Source organism: Plecotus auritus (genome assembly GCF_963455305.1).
Source record: "Plecotus auritus genome assembly, chromosome: 4".
In the NCBI taxonomy this organism is placed as follows: domain Eukaryota; kingdom Metazoa; phylum Chordata; class Mammalia; order Chiroptera; family Vespertilionidae; genus Plecotus; species Plecotus auritus.
The window spans coordinates 88423469-88437793 of NC_137775.1; the positions used below are offsets into that span (position 1 = coordinate 88423469).

A 14325-nucleotide genomic window follows, 5' to 3' on the forward strand; every position below is an offset into this window, starting at 1 on the left:
GAAAAAAAGATGCTATACGATAAAGCTTTCTTTTCTGATAGGTGCCATTTTTCTCAGACCCCCATGGACTTAAAGTGGGCCACATGTTGCCTTTTTTTTAGCATACACAAGGATCGGGTAAATGGATCCATAATACCAGTTTCTATTTCCCATTTCCTTAAATGATGTAAGTAGCAGCCAGTTGTTCAGAGTGTGGGAGAAACACTTGAGCTTAGGACAGCAAGGAGAGCCCCTGAGAAGGGCTGGCACTGGACGGGAGGGATGTTCTCAGGCTACGCGTTTGCACTCAGGCTTGTGAACCTCTGAGATTCCTGTTTATTTCCATTGCTTTTTATCGGTGAAGTTTTCCTCTGAAACCTGAACACACGAAACAACAGATCGTCCCATCTAAATCCCAAAAGAGGTGCCACAATGAACCGGAAATTAACTTTCTTTGCTCAACTTTTTAGAAATGGGGGCAGAGGGTGGCAAAAATTTATTTTATTTTGTCAAAGGACAACAAGCTTCCAGAGTTAGTCACTGCCACATTTGGTCATTTCATAAACACCCAAGAGAAGAACTGAACGGGCAGGTGTCTCCTTTCCTAGTCCCGGGGTTACTGGTGGACCCCGTGATTCTGGTATCTTCTCTGCCCCTCACTTCTGGCAAGCATTGGTGGTCTCTCATTTCTAGTGTCCGTGAAGATTGTTTTCCAACTTGAAATACACCCCGTAATTTGAAAACGAATGGGTCTTCTTTAAAGAAATCGTATTTACCAGCATTTAAAGAAGTCCACTGCGTCCCAGGCTGAGACACAGTGGCCAGAGGTTGGGATAGAGAGAGGTGCAAATAGACTGGCTGAGACCCCCTCTGAAGTTCTTATCCAGCCTGCTGATCAGCAACACAGCCTGGGGAAAAACAAAAAAACAAAGCACAAAAAAATAGTCTTAAGCTATAAAATGGCTCCATTCCTAAATAAAGACAACAAATATTCAACAGTCATATCTACATCATCCCCACATTGGGGAGTAAGTCAAGCACCCCCCAACTGTGCTCAAAAGGAACAGTGCTGCTCTGGGGAGCAGCCTCTTCACAAGCCTCATTGCAGGAGTCTGTGGGAGGCCCCCCCACCCCGCCCCAAATCAGAGCTCTTCCCAAATAGCATTCTAAAGTGCTTTTTAACCTCTGCATCTCTACTCATGCAGCAAGGCTCCGAGGGGTTGGGTTGAAGCCAAGGTGGATTAAGTGGAATTGTAGAAGTGTTCCCAATAAGCAGTTTCCTACTATTAGCAACTTCTCGCCTACAGCGGAGGCTCAACATCTCCCCCTCCTTTTCTTTGCCCAGAAGAATGTATAACAATTTCTGTTGTGTGAGACAAAGAGTGTGCATGTGTGTGCAGTGAGCCATGTATGTATATATGCACCTACGCACAAGAACTGCCTGGTCATATCCTTACTTCACCGTTTTCAGTGTGTGTGTGTGTGTGTGTGTGTGTGTGTGTGTGTGTGTAAACATATATAGATATTATCTTTTCTCTTTTTACTGATTCTCTTCCAAAGTTTTCCCCAAATCTGATAAACCCTTCTTTTCCATTTCTGTCCAAACCAGGTTTTCTGTTGTGTCTGCTTCAAGCATCATAAAACAAAGGTTAATTCTTTTAACAACCCCAGGACCTGGAGCTGCTGTTGCCAGCTTCCCTGGCTGGCCTTGACCCTCCGGGATATCTCCCGCCAGAATTCCCCAGACACACGCCATCAACCAGGACGCATGGCCAGGCATCTCATATGCTCCTTCTGGGTTATGTTATAAATTTTGGCTGAGACATCAACACATGTCAACATGTTACTTTCAGTGACATGTTTGTCTTTTCTTTGTTAGCTTTGGTTCAAGGCCGTGAATCCATTTCGAGAAACGACGTTTCCAATTGTAAGCAAAAGTCTATCATGCTTCATGGACTTTGGGGTTTCTCTATGCCTGTCTCCTCCTTCCATCACTCTCCCCCTGCCCCCCCCTTTATTTTTCTTAGAAGTCCAAGTGAAAGGGGTATTTGGTGATCAAAGTGAATTTAACTGGCAGGGCAGGAGCGAACACAAACAGATGAGCTCCCAGGACCTCTGTCTTTGGTTGGCTCTCGATGAGTTTGGGGGATCACAACTGTGTCTCCTTTTCACCTGAGCATTGCAATTCCCTTTCTTTCTTTCTTTCTTTCTTTCTTTCTTTCTTTCTTTCTTTCTTTCTTTCTTCCTTCCTTCCTTCCTTCCTTCCTTCCTTCCTTCCTTCCTTCCTTCCTTCCTTCCTTTCTTTCTTTCTTTCTTTCTTTCTTTCTTTCTTTCTTTCTTTCTTTCTCTTTTCAATGACAACAGAGGTCAGTGCTCAGGTTTTAACCCTGCTTGGTCAGATCTCCTCTCTCCTTCTTCGTTGTTCAGAATACCTTTGTCAATTTGAGATAGGACTCGGGTCCCTACAGCATCCCTTCCAGGAGTTCTGGGAGCTCCATAGTCATCTCCTCCTGCCCCAAAGGCTGCTTCTCTGCTCACTTCCTTTTGCCTGGAGAGAGCAACTGCCCCTGGCTGCCCTCCCATTCCCTGTTGTGGAAAAGGAGCTGCCACAGCAGCGCGGCTGGAGGATGTGGCTTCTGAAAAGTGGCCGAGAAGTGACGGGGGCGCTACCCATTCAGGACCGGCTGAAGGTGCCAGCAGGGAGCCAGTTCACAGGCAGCAAAAGAAACATGGTTATTGCCCCTTTCTTTAGAAAACAAAAGCTTCTCAGGTTTCGAACAAATAATATTAATATACAGCTTGAACATGCATCTTCATCATCAACTTTACCTCTAAATTAGTTTTGAGTGGTCCAGAAACCCATTCACAAAGGATAAAGATTTACCACCATTAGGCAATAATAAAGCAGAAATTGGCTGATCAGGTTCTGTCCCCAGAACCTCTTCTGAGGGACCCTGGGCAAGTGATTTAATTATGTCTGGTGTCAGTTTCCTCATCTATAAAAGGGGTTGGGGGAGGGGTGAACTTAAACCTCTAACTCTCTACGGCTTCCAAATCTGTTTTGAGTGAGCAAGCGGTATTAGAACAAGCACGTCTTCTCCCAAGGCAACTACTTTGAAGGAAAAATATATTTATTTGGATATACAAGTCCTGGTGTTTGTTAAAAAAAAAATAGATTTTCATTGCTTTATAGTCACACCTCATATATTCCAGCTTCTGTTAGAAGCCTTTTATGACTCTGTCATTCATAAATTTGTCCAAACTCTTTTTTAATCCATTTACATTTCCTGTCTGTACCGCCTCTCAGGGTAATGAGTTCCATAACTTTATTACGTGCTAGGAGAAGTATTATTTCCTTGTTTGCCCTAAACTTACCTCAAGCTTCCAACAGCCTGCTTGCCTTCGTATTTCAGAATCTGATGACCAAGTTCCTCCATCGTCTTTGCTTTACAAATGGGAGTTTACATCAACTTGGACTGCTCCGTAAAGCAGCAGCCCACTCCCAACCCCCGTGATTCCCTAAATCATTCCAGTTACTTAGACATTAAATGTAGGCACCAATGGTGTAAGGAAGTCCTGGCGCTAAATGACTGAGAGGCAGGGAGCCTGGAGGTCTAAAGGCTTTCGAGTCAGACAAACCTGGGCTCAGATTCCAGGCCTGCCGCTCGCTGTGCGGTCTCTCGGAGCCTCATTTCCTCAACTGGAAAATGGAAAACAGTGCTGACCTCAGAAGCTGTAAGAGTGGACCCATATGATTTTTGTAATGTGCCCAGCATAGGGCCAGGTCATTGTTAATATCTCCCTAAATCCCGTGGGAAGGTGATGGTTACTGAGTGCCAAGACGCTAGGTGGACTTCAATGTGCAAGGTGTTCTAGAGCCATGGTTCATGTCGTGAGTGGGGCCCAGGTAAGTGGCTGGCAAAGAACAGTGTAAGCTTCATTGCATGAGATGATGGTGAAAAGCTGTGGGTGGTGGTGATGTTCTGAACACTGGAAGTGGGTAGAGTTTAAGGGGAGATCTTTGGCAACAGATCAATAGGAAATGTGATCTCAGTTGGAACTAAAGTGGCACCACATCATGGACAATAAATATTTACAAGGTGGTAGAGGAGATTTTAAATAAAAATAAAAAGGAGGGGGAAGCCCATTCGCTCTTTCCAGAGAAACGGCCTGAGTCAAAGGGAGGAAAAATTCAATTTCTATCTTTTACTAGAATATGTGACCTTGAGCAAGTCAAACCTATTTGTATGTCTAGCTTTCTTTGCACATAGAATGGAATTAAGCTACTTCACTAGCTTACAAACCATGCTCCTTGGGACCTATATATGAAGGAGAAGAGGAAAGAAATAGAGATGAGAAAGGATATGAGTCTTCATTCCTAATTCAATCCAAGTAGCTATATTTCTAAGGTCCTAAGATTGGCTCATCAAGGAGAATTTCATAGAGTCAAAATTATTTTTTAAAAACCCTTAAATCACCTAAATATATACTGTGAAAGTTCAAAGGAACTGAAACCTTGGGAAGCATAGCAGAGCCACCCTTCCCACCTCACACATGCTCCGTAGTATACCATCACGGAGCCAAGGGGCAAGCTTAGCGCCTCTCTCTCTCTCTCTCTCTCTCTCTCTCTCTCTCTCTCTCTCTCTCTCATACACACATACACACACACACACACATACAGTTAAATAAATGCATAAACTAATGCTACTGTAATGAGCTTCCATTTAAGATTTAAATTTTGGTTTGTAAAAAGGCTTCTGAAGTTATAAAGAACAATAAAAGATACCACTAGATTAGATGCTGGGGTGCCTTCCACTCTAATAGGATGGGATTCCAACAAGAAGAATGTAAGCCTTGGATTCAGGAGTCTTATTAGAGAGATTTGGAGAGAATCCATTCACATAAGGGGAAATTGGGACAATTTATTTGCACACCTAATCAGACAAGCAACAGGTGTGGGAAAGCATTTCTGCATGAATGCTGGAAGTCTAACAACAACAAAAAGAAACACTTGGCATCCAGGCAATTCATAACCCAACTGGCGTCCCCACAAGCAACTGGTTACAAGAAAGGAATGCGGAAGACTCTATAGTCTGTTCCCTGAAGACATCTTCCCAATGTGCAGCCAGGGCCAAAAAGACTCATAAAATTCCAGGCACATCATCAGCATGATTGCTTTATAAAAATATATAGATACCTTATCCAACTCCTGATTTAAGGCATGGTGCAACACAACTAGGGTAATTTGCATTGTTCTCATTCTCCTGCCTCAGAAAGATATAATGAGCTGCACAAGGCAACTCATAAAACACACAGAGAAAATAGAGAAAAAAAAAAAAAAAAGAGGAAGAGAGTGAGAAAGGGAGAAATGAAGGACAGACTGAAGTATTTTAAAAAAAGAGTACTGATAAAAGATTCTTCAGCCAGGAACACTTGAAAGGGATGTTACCATTACCTACAAAATATCTACACAATTACAAAGGAGAAAACAGGTGGCCATGGTCTTTCCCTGATGGCTTCCTTCCTCCCCTCTCCCCGCCACTCAGGAGCTTACAGAAAGTAGCATGGGGACTAACAAAGAGCGTACTCTATCCAATACACTAATGCTACTGTCATGTACTTAAAGGATATCTCACAGGTATAGTGTTCACATTTATCCATGAGAAATGCTTGGAACTTGTTATTCCATCAGGAGAATCCAACAAATGTTATAAATAATTAAAGAAATATTAGAAAACATTATAGACAAATGTGAGAACTTGATTTAAGGACAATGTAGCTCTCTGTATATTTTTGACCAAAGAACAATCTGTTTCTGTTTCTTATAGGAAAGTTATCTTCTTCAACCAGGAGCATGACTCTGGAGGTCGTTCAAATGCATTCACGTTTCCCCACTAGGTTGCTTGTACCTGGAGGCAACTCCTCTATATGCATCTGCACTGCCTAGTACACATTCAGCAGTCATGCTTGATGAAGCAAACTGAATTGTATTGATGCATTGCAAGAGCTGGGAAATGTGGTCTCTCTCTATAAGCTCTCTTGGTACTTTCACTGTTTCCCTTAGATCCTTAAGATCAATCCCCAATAATTAGTACATTTTTTATCATCTAGAAAACATTATTTTTGTTTGTTTTTAAAAACGTCTTGGAAAGATACAACCTATTTGGTTTCCCAAGATTTTCATCTAATAAGCGTTTTAGAAAAGTATGCAATTTGAATAACAGCAGAATAAATTCAGCCTTAACCTATTGTGATAATGGGAAACAATACCAATCAATTTCAAAACAAATGCTAGCATTAGTACATCCAAATAAAACAGCAGTCAACCAACAATTCTCTTCAGAGCACCCCTGCTGGTGCTGAGCCCGTGAAGGGAAGGAATATTCATGAGCTCTTGGGATTTGTCATCATCCTCTTTGAGCAGCAACCAACCAGGATGCAGGAGTTGGAAAGTCTAAGTCCTGTCTATCAAGGAAGCACCATGTGGTCTCAGGTGACTGTTTAGCCTCTCTGGGCCTCAGTTTCTTCATCTGTAAAATGCAGAGGTTACTGAGTAAGATCATTAGCATGCAAATCTCAGAATTTTGTTCTCTTAAATCTATTGGTTAAGAAAAATACTGTGTTCCCAGAAAATGAGGTTTTCATTACTATATTTGAAAAGATAAATCTCTAACTTACTCTGTGTGTGCGTGCGTGCGTGTGTGTGTGTGTGTGTGTGTGTGTGTGTGTGTGTGGTGAGGAAAGTGAAGACGGTGGTATAAGGCAAAATTTAATGATAAACTCCCTTTAAACTTTTCTAATTCTAGGAGAAAATCCATTTCCTCTAGGAGAAAACTGATGTGACCACACTTCACACCACATTTCCATGCTTATATGTGTCAATGAGACAACCCTCTAAGAAGAAATATTCCTTCTGAGAATCTTCTTATGGCCCATTCTCTACTCCACTATTGGATGAAAACCTCCTGGAGCATAGAGATCTTAAGCCATGGTCCTGAAATGGTTCAAGAAGTAGAAAAGTAGAGACCTGTGTGAAATGAATGGGATCAACAGAGCTGTAAAAAAGAAGTGGGCTATGGAGAAATACTATAAGTCTTGCTAGAGAAGTCAGAGAGGTGTGGCTCATTTTAGATGACTGCAAACCCACAAGAAGACTGCTCCAAAAGATTCTACAAAGTCTTCCAGATTCCAGTTTTTCTTTTTCTTTTTTTCACCAGCCATGTAGAATTGAAATCAGTGAGTGACATACCACACAGAGCCATGCCAATTGTCCAAGACAAAGAAAATGAGAACAAGAAAGGGCATGCTCTTTAAAGAAGACTCATGGGCCAAAATGGCTAGTTCTTGGCCCACATGTAAATGCTATAAGATTTTTTGATAAATAAATAAAATAAAAATAAAAACCCTTGCTGTTCAAAATGCACGTGAAATATGAACATACTACAGACATCTTGAAATGTTTTCAGCATTGTTATCTACAAGACTTTCTCCATTCATATGAACAATAGGCCTGAGCTGTGACTGTGTTGCAATAAGAATGGATAATGAAAGGTCTTGTTCACTTGCAGCCAATTCCACATGAATTGAAGGTATGCTTTGCCCTGTGGCAAAAGAGTATATAACAAAGTAGAATGTGTGGCCTCTGCCCACAGGGAGATCACAATCCAATCGGTGAGGTAAATTAGATGTGTGCTCAAAGTTAAACCCAAGAGATGCCAAAAGACTAATACAGACAGGATGTACAATAACAAGAAGATAGAGTGAGACTAAGCAGGTCAAGGAAGGTTTCACAAAGCAGGGCTTTTTAAAACGTATATGTTTTTATTGATTTTAGAGGGATAGAGGAAGAGAGAGAGAGAGAGAGAGAGAGAGAGAGAGAGAGAGAGAGAGAGAGAGAGAGAGAGAAACATCAATGTGAGAGAGAAACATAGATTGGTTGCCCCCCACATGCACCCTGACCAGGGATCAAACCCACATGATGGGTATGTGCCCTGACTGGGAATCAAACCAGCGGCCTTTTGGTGCAAAGGATGATACACAACCAATTGAGCCACACTGGCCAGAGCAAGAAGGGCTTTGAATAGTGGGCATGAGGAGTACAGTGGTGAGGAAAGGAGAGACATTCAAAAAGCTGTGATAATGAGTATAGTCACTAATATCAAAGGAGAATGAGTACTTCAGACAGGCTGGCCTGGAGAATCACCATTTGGGGGTAGCAAGATAAGACATTGCAATGACTTCGTAGATCAGTTGGCTAGGCTAAACAAGTCCAACTTTATCCTATGGGTAGTGGGGAACTTTTAAAGATAAACAATGTAAATAGGCTCTTGGTAATCCCAAAGTCCCTAATCATTTCTGTTTGTGGTAGTCTTTGCTTCTAATAGCCATGATAACACTATTCAGAGGTGCCCTCATTGCATGGGCTTTAACAGCTCTTTTTCTTAACTTATAGGCACCTTTGCAACCTTGAAAAAGATTCTAGAATTGGAAGAAATCTAAGTACCAAATTCTATTTCTCAATCAATGCAGAATTTTTTCTAAAAGATCCTCAAGAGCAATATATTTCTGGAACTGGCATAGTACACCGCATGTAGGAGAACTCAGTAAAGCTTGGTGACTGAGCAAATGAATCCAATCATTGCTTCACCTTGGTCATTGTGATCACACTTGCTGAGACAGGCAGCATTGACTCTTTAGAAAGTTCCTTATGACTTAGAGTTGAAAAGTCTGTCTCCCTATTTCTACCATCCATCAATTCTAGTTCTGTCATCCAAAAAATAAAGATATACTAGTAAATAAGTAAATAAATAATCTACTCATTCTTCCACATCATCACTTTTTTTTACTATTTGGAGACATTTGTTGGGACTTAATCTTTTCCTCTCCAAATAAACATCTCCAGTTCCTTCCTAGAGCTCCGAGGAACCAACCCACCATTGTGAATTTTCTTTCTTTTAATTCACTGAGAAAGATGGGTTGTGTAAAAGGGTTGGATTGCAGATTTGAAGGAGGCAGTCTCCCAGAAGCTAGCAGGGGTGGGCAAACTTTTTGACTCGAGGGCCACAGTGGGTTCTTAAACTGGACTGGAGGGCCGGAACAAAAGCATGGATGGAGTGTTTGTGTGAACTAATATAAATTCAAAGTAAAGGAGCGGAGGGGAGAGCAAGAGAACCTTCCGCTCTTTCGGCTCCATGGGCCGGATAGAACAGCCGAATGGGCCGGCCGTAGTTTGCCCACGGCTGAAGAGCCATGAGTCCCTGAACTTCTGAGTATGTACTATGCTACCTGAGGGTGAGGGGGGATAGGAGGGAGGGATTCTGTCCTGACTGCAGCCAAGACCACATGGCCACTTTCCAATGTGTCTTGATCCCCAAACTTCCGTGCTGTAGGTTCTATGGGACCTGTCATCCTCCCACTGCTTCCATTCCCATCGTGACATTTTCCCAGGAAGAAGCCCTCTCAAGGTCCTGCTGGTAGCTTTTGCTGCTAGCCTCTGTCTATTCTAAATCACAGCCATTACCCTTTAAGCCCACTTCCTCCAGCTCAGTCTCCAGTGCCTCAAGCGAGCAAAAGCAGCTGGTTCCTCATCCTCCACACCATAATCCTCCAAATCCTCGAAAGCCTTCATTAAATCACAATTCCACCAATGTCACCACACCCCTAGGCTTCAGGGAATGCTCAGCTACAAAACAGCCCTTCACCTTCTCAAGGGGATCATAGTCAAATTTCTGAAAAACAAAACAGAAAATACTAGAGCTCATCATACATAATAAACATAAATATGGTTCCTAGAAGTTTTCTATTTTATGTGCAATAATAATTTTTTAGTTATGCATATAAATATTCTTCATGCACTGAAATGAAATGTTAAGTGTCTGTTATTGTGGATTTTGGTCCAAAGAGTCTACTAAACACAGTTTTCTGCCAGCCGAAGCTGTGGCTGTTCATAGCTAAGTCTGAGCCTACAGGCTATGTAAGAGAAAGAGAGGTTCTGAGGGTGGACACCATATCTGTTGCATTGACCTCTGCATCCTCGTGCCACCCTCAGTATCGGCATAAAGTGGTATCTAATTAACATTTGCTAAATGAATGAAAACCACTCACAAGCTGGGTGACTTGTGGGACTCATCTCCTCATTTAGAAAATGAGTTTTTCAGCACTTCTTGATGAACTTGGAGTCCCCTCAGACTCTACTCTAAGAACCCATGACCATCTCTGGGTTCTGGAGAATGCTTCTGTAATGGCAGGGATTGGCTCTGGTAACTTTTCTCTTCCCCCAAATTCACACTCTATAAACCACCACCTCTGGGTATGAAGTAGTGAGGATAAGCTGGTACTGAAAATGGGTGAAGAAAAAAAAAAATAAAGTAAATCCTGCCCAGTGTATGTCAGGCTGTGGTTTGTGCTAGATTAATGAAAGCCCCATATGGCATAATTGTGTTTACAGTGAGCTTATAGGAGTTTTCCCTCAAGGTAGGGAAAGGGGATCAGGTTAAACAAATTATTTAGGTTTTCTGACCTGAACTGGCAACAGTGATGGGGAGCAGTAGCTGAGGAATCGCCTTCCCAATTCCAGCCCAGATTATGCTCACCTGGAGTTCCTTTGCAGCCAGATGCTGGTCTTCCATTGGGGAGCCAGAAGGTGATTCCTGAGCGCTATCTGAGAACATCTGAAGCCTCAAAGTGCTTCCTGTAGGCATAATGCACTTTGTAAAACTGTGTAGAAGCGACTTCAGGCTACAAGGCAGCAAGTGTTGGTATTACAGGAATTAAAGGTCCTGTTTTTTGGATGGAAAAACTGAAGCAAGTGAACACATTTGATTGGCCAAAACTAGAATCCTGCCATCTTTATTGCTATCACCCACTTTTCTTCCTAAAACAGAAACACTCTATGGAGTTACATGCAGCCCACATCTACAGGAGGGTAACATCCTGTTGTTCTGTCCTCATAGAAAATGTAAGTCCTACCTGTTGAGCCCACACAACACCAGCAAACTAGTCTGAATGAACATTTTACTGAATGAATTCAACGAACGACCTGTTGCACTGGCATATGTGACTTTTTTTGGTCTAAAAGCAAATTAATTTTAACTGCAGCTTGGGGAGTGTGGATATAATTTTGCTTAGTTTTTATGGATGATTTTTTTTTTTTCAGTCAATCCATAGCCATTGCCAGTTTCTCTTTAGCCTCGGAAGATATTTTTAGGTATGAGACTGTACTAACAGGATGTATGTAATTTATTGGCCAAACTTTTCTGTCAACCCGTCAGTCATGTTTTATTCCAAATTACAGGGCCCAGCCCAGGTCTGGGATGCATCCACATTAAATGATTGTGGATCATTTATTTCAGAAATGATCGGTTGGAGAAAATGTGCTTTGCACAAGAGAAATGAAATCCCACAGCACATCAAGTTTCCTGTTTCCTTGAGATCCTCATTTTTCCATTTAGCTCCTATTTTAACTTTTCCTCCCTCTTACTTAAAGGTCTTGGAAGGATCCAAAAACAGACCATGAAAGGCCCAACCATCCACTCCCTGGCCTTGGGTTAAATAAGACCACACTCCTGGAGGGAACGAAGAAAATAATCTCAATCACAATGGACAGTTGGCATCACCCTTCAGAGGTCAGGAAGGCCATGAAAGGAGGGTGATGGCCCACATTTTGCAGACTCACCTGGTTAGGTGAATTGGCCAAGGTCCCACAGAAAGGAAAAGGGGTGCCCAAACACAAACAGGTGCTCTCATGCTGTACTCTCTTCCTAGAAATGATTCCCACTGTTGGTGAGTCTCCTCATGGTTCACATTACCCAGCACTACCCTTGTACCAATATGCCAAGTTCAGTCAGAAAAGCACAATCTATGAGTGACATGGAAGGCGGGCCATGTCTTATAGGTAGGCCTCACAGTCATGGACATGGGCTATGTGGCTTCTATGAATCTTTTGCCTGATGTCTGGGTGGGCAGTTGGGAGAAAAAGAAGTGAAGTGGGAGATGCCAAAACAAACAGGAAGGGCAGAGTGCAGCTCTCACCACTTCCAATGGTGATGTTGGGGGTGTCCTTCCCCTTGGAGCTGTGCTCATACCTGGCCCAGGAATTGGAGAAGCTGAGGGCCAGGCTAGCAGATAAGCTCCAAGAGTGCCTGCCCATACTTTTTTGGACAAAAATGGTAGCAAACCAATTACACATACTTGAGTTTGTGGCAATTCTCAGGTAATTTTTATAAGTATTTAGATTGTTTTATTTTTTTACTAGAGGCCTGGTGCATGAAATTCATGAACGGATAGGGTCCCTAGGCCTGGCTGGCGATCAGGGCCAATTGGGCCTTCCGGCTGCTGGCCGGGGCCTTCCTTCGTTCTGCACCACCCCCTGGTGGTCAGTGCACGTCACAGCAAGTGATTGAACTTGAAGTGTCCTGGTCGAACTTCTGAGGGGACAATTTGCATATTAGACTTTTAGATATATAGATGCTTTTAAAGGAGATATAATTTACATATTGTGAATCTTAGGTGTAACTATGATTAGATAAATACATAAATCTATGTACACATGCCCCTATCAAGATGTAGCCTACTTCCAATATTCCAGAAAGCTTCCTCCCAGTCAACACTGCTTCCCATCACCACCACCAGAAGTAGCCACTGTTCTGATTTCTTTGGCAATAGATTTGCTTTGTCTATAGAAGAACTCTGTGCAAATGAAATCATACAGTATTTACCCTTTTGTGATATGTATTCTTTTACTTAACATAATATTTGTAAGATTGCCCATGCTGTTACATTTGTCAGTAAATCATTCCTTTTCATGCTGAGTAGTATTCTAGTGAATATTTATGTACAAGGTATTTGGTGAAGGGGATGTGATTTCACTTGGGTAAATACTTAAGAGTAGAATGACTGAGTCATAAGGTAGAGGTATGTTCAATTTTATTAGAAACTTCCAAACTATCTTTTAGAGTGAGATGTTATGGGCTGAGTTGTATCCCTCCAAAATTCACATGTCAAAGTCTTGATCCCCAGTACCTCAGAATGTAACTGTGTTTGGAGATAGAATTTTTAAAGAGGTAATTAAGTTAAAATGAAGTCATTAGAATTGGCTCTAATCCAATATGATTGCTGTCCTTAAAAGCAGAGTAGATAAGGATGCAGAAACACATGGAAGGAAGACCATGTGAAGACATGGGGAGAAGACAGCCATCTATAAACCAAAGAGAAAGGCCTCAGAACAAGCCAACTCCATCAGCACCTTGAGATCTTAGACTTCTAGCCTCCAAAATTGTGAGAAAACAAAAAATCCATTGTTTCAGTGATAGCCAACCTTTCGGATCTCATGGACCACCCATGATCACGGACCACCAGTTGGCTACCGCTGGTTTAAGTCACCTATTTGTTGGTACTTCGTTATGGTAGCCCTAGCCAGCCAACTAAAAAATGTTAATTCCATTTTTATACTCCCTTTTTATATGTCTGCGAGTTCTGTTTGCTCCACATCCTCGCCAACACTCAATGTTGACAGCATTTTTATTTTTAGCCATTTCAGTGGGTGAATAGTACATAGTATTGTAATTTTCATTTGCATTTCTGAGTGATATTCAGCACATTTTTGTGTGCTCATTGGCCATTCATTTATCTCCTTTTGAGAAGTGCCTGTTCAAGTTTTGTCTTTTTATTTATTGAGTTGTAGAAGTTCTCTACATATTCTGTACACAAGTACTAAAATAAGTAATAGGTTGCGAACGTTTTCTCCCAATCTAAGCCTTGTTTGTTCATTGCCTTCACAGTAAGCTTTTAAAGAACAGAAATTTTTAATTTTAATACATTATGTATCATTTTAATAACTATTAATTTCTGTGTACGCTCTAAGAAATCTGTCCCTAGTCCAAAGACCTTTTAGAAACTATATCTTCATATTGTCTATGATCCATTTTAAATGAATTTATGTGTATGATGTAAGGTATAGAATATGGTTAATTTTTTCATATATATTTTCACACAATTTGTTGAAAAGGCAATTTTCATTGAAATTAATAAACATTTTTGGGTGAGGATTAACAACAGTAACAAAAATCCCTATATCCAGACATTAATTAGATTTCTCACTTTATGCTATGGTTTTCTTTTCCATTCTGTATTACAGTTTTTAAACTGTGTTTTAATTGAAATCTATACCCTGAAAATTTTTTTGCAAAACAAAAACTAAGTAGTAGAAAGCTTTGGAATGACCCATTTAAAGTAACACCTGAGTGTTTTTTATTCCCAGGGTCTAGGTTCTGCATGCATATTCCCAGCATGATTTGCTATCCTACAGCTTCTGTTCCTAAATTTCCATATTTCTTTGTAGCTAAAATA

The 14325-nt window shown here is 41.4% G+C and overlaps 1 pseudogene across 1 annotated transcript in view; it reads right to left on the bottom strand.

The window, feature by feature from the left end:
* The window catches only part of LOC308246727 (uracil-DNA glycosylase-like), an 84604-nt pseudogene extending 81188 nt beyond the window's left edge, over positions 1-3416 (bottom strand). Inside the window, exon 1 of the transcript in view lies at positions 3355-3416. The product of the transcript in view is annotated as a uracil-DNA glycosylase-like (transcript). The remainder of the gene's footprint in view (positions 1-3354) is intronic.
* Between the last annotated feature and the right edge of the window lie 10909 nt (positions 3417-14325).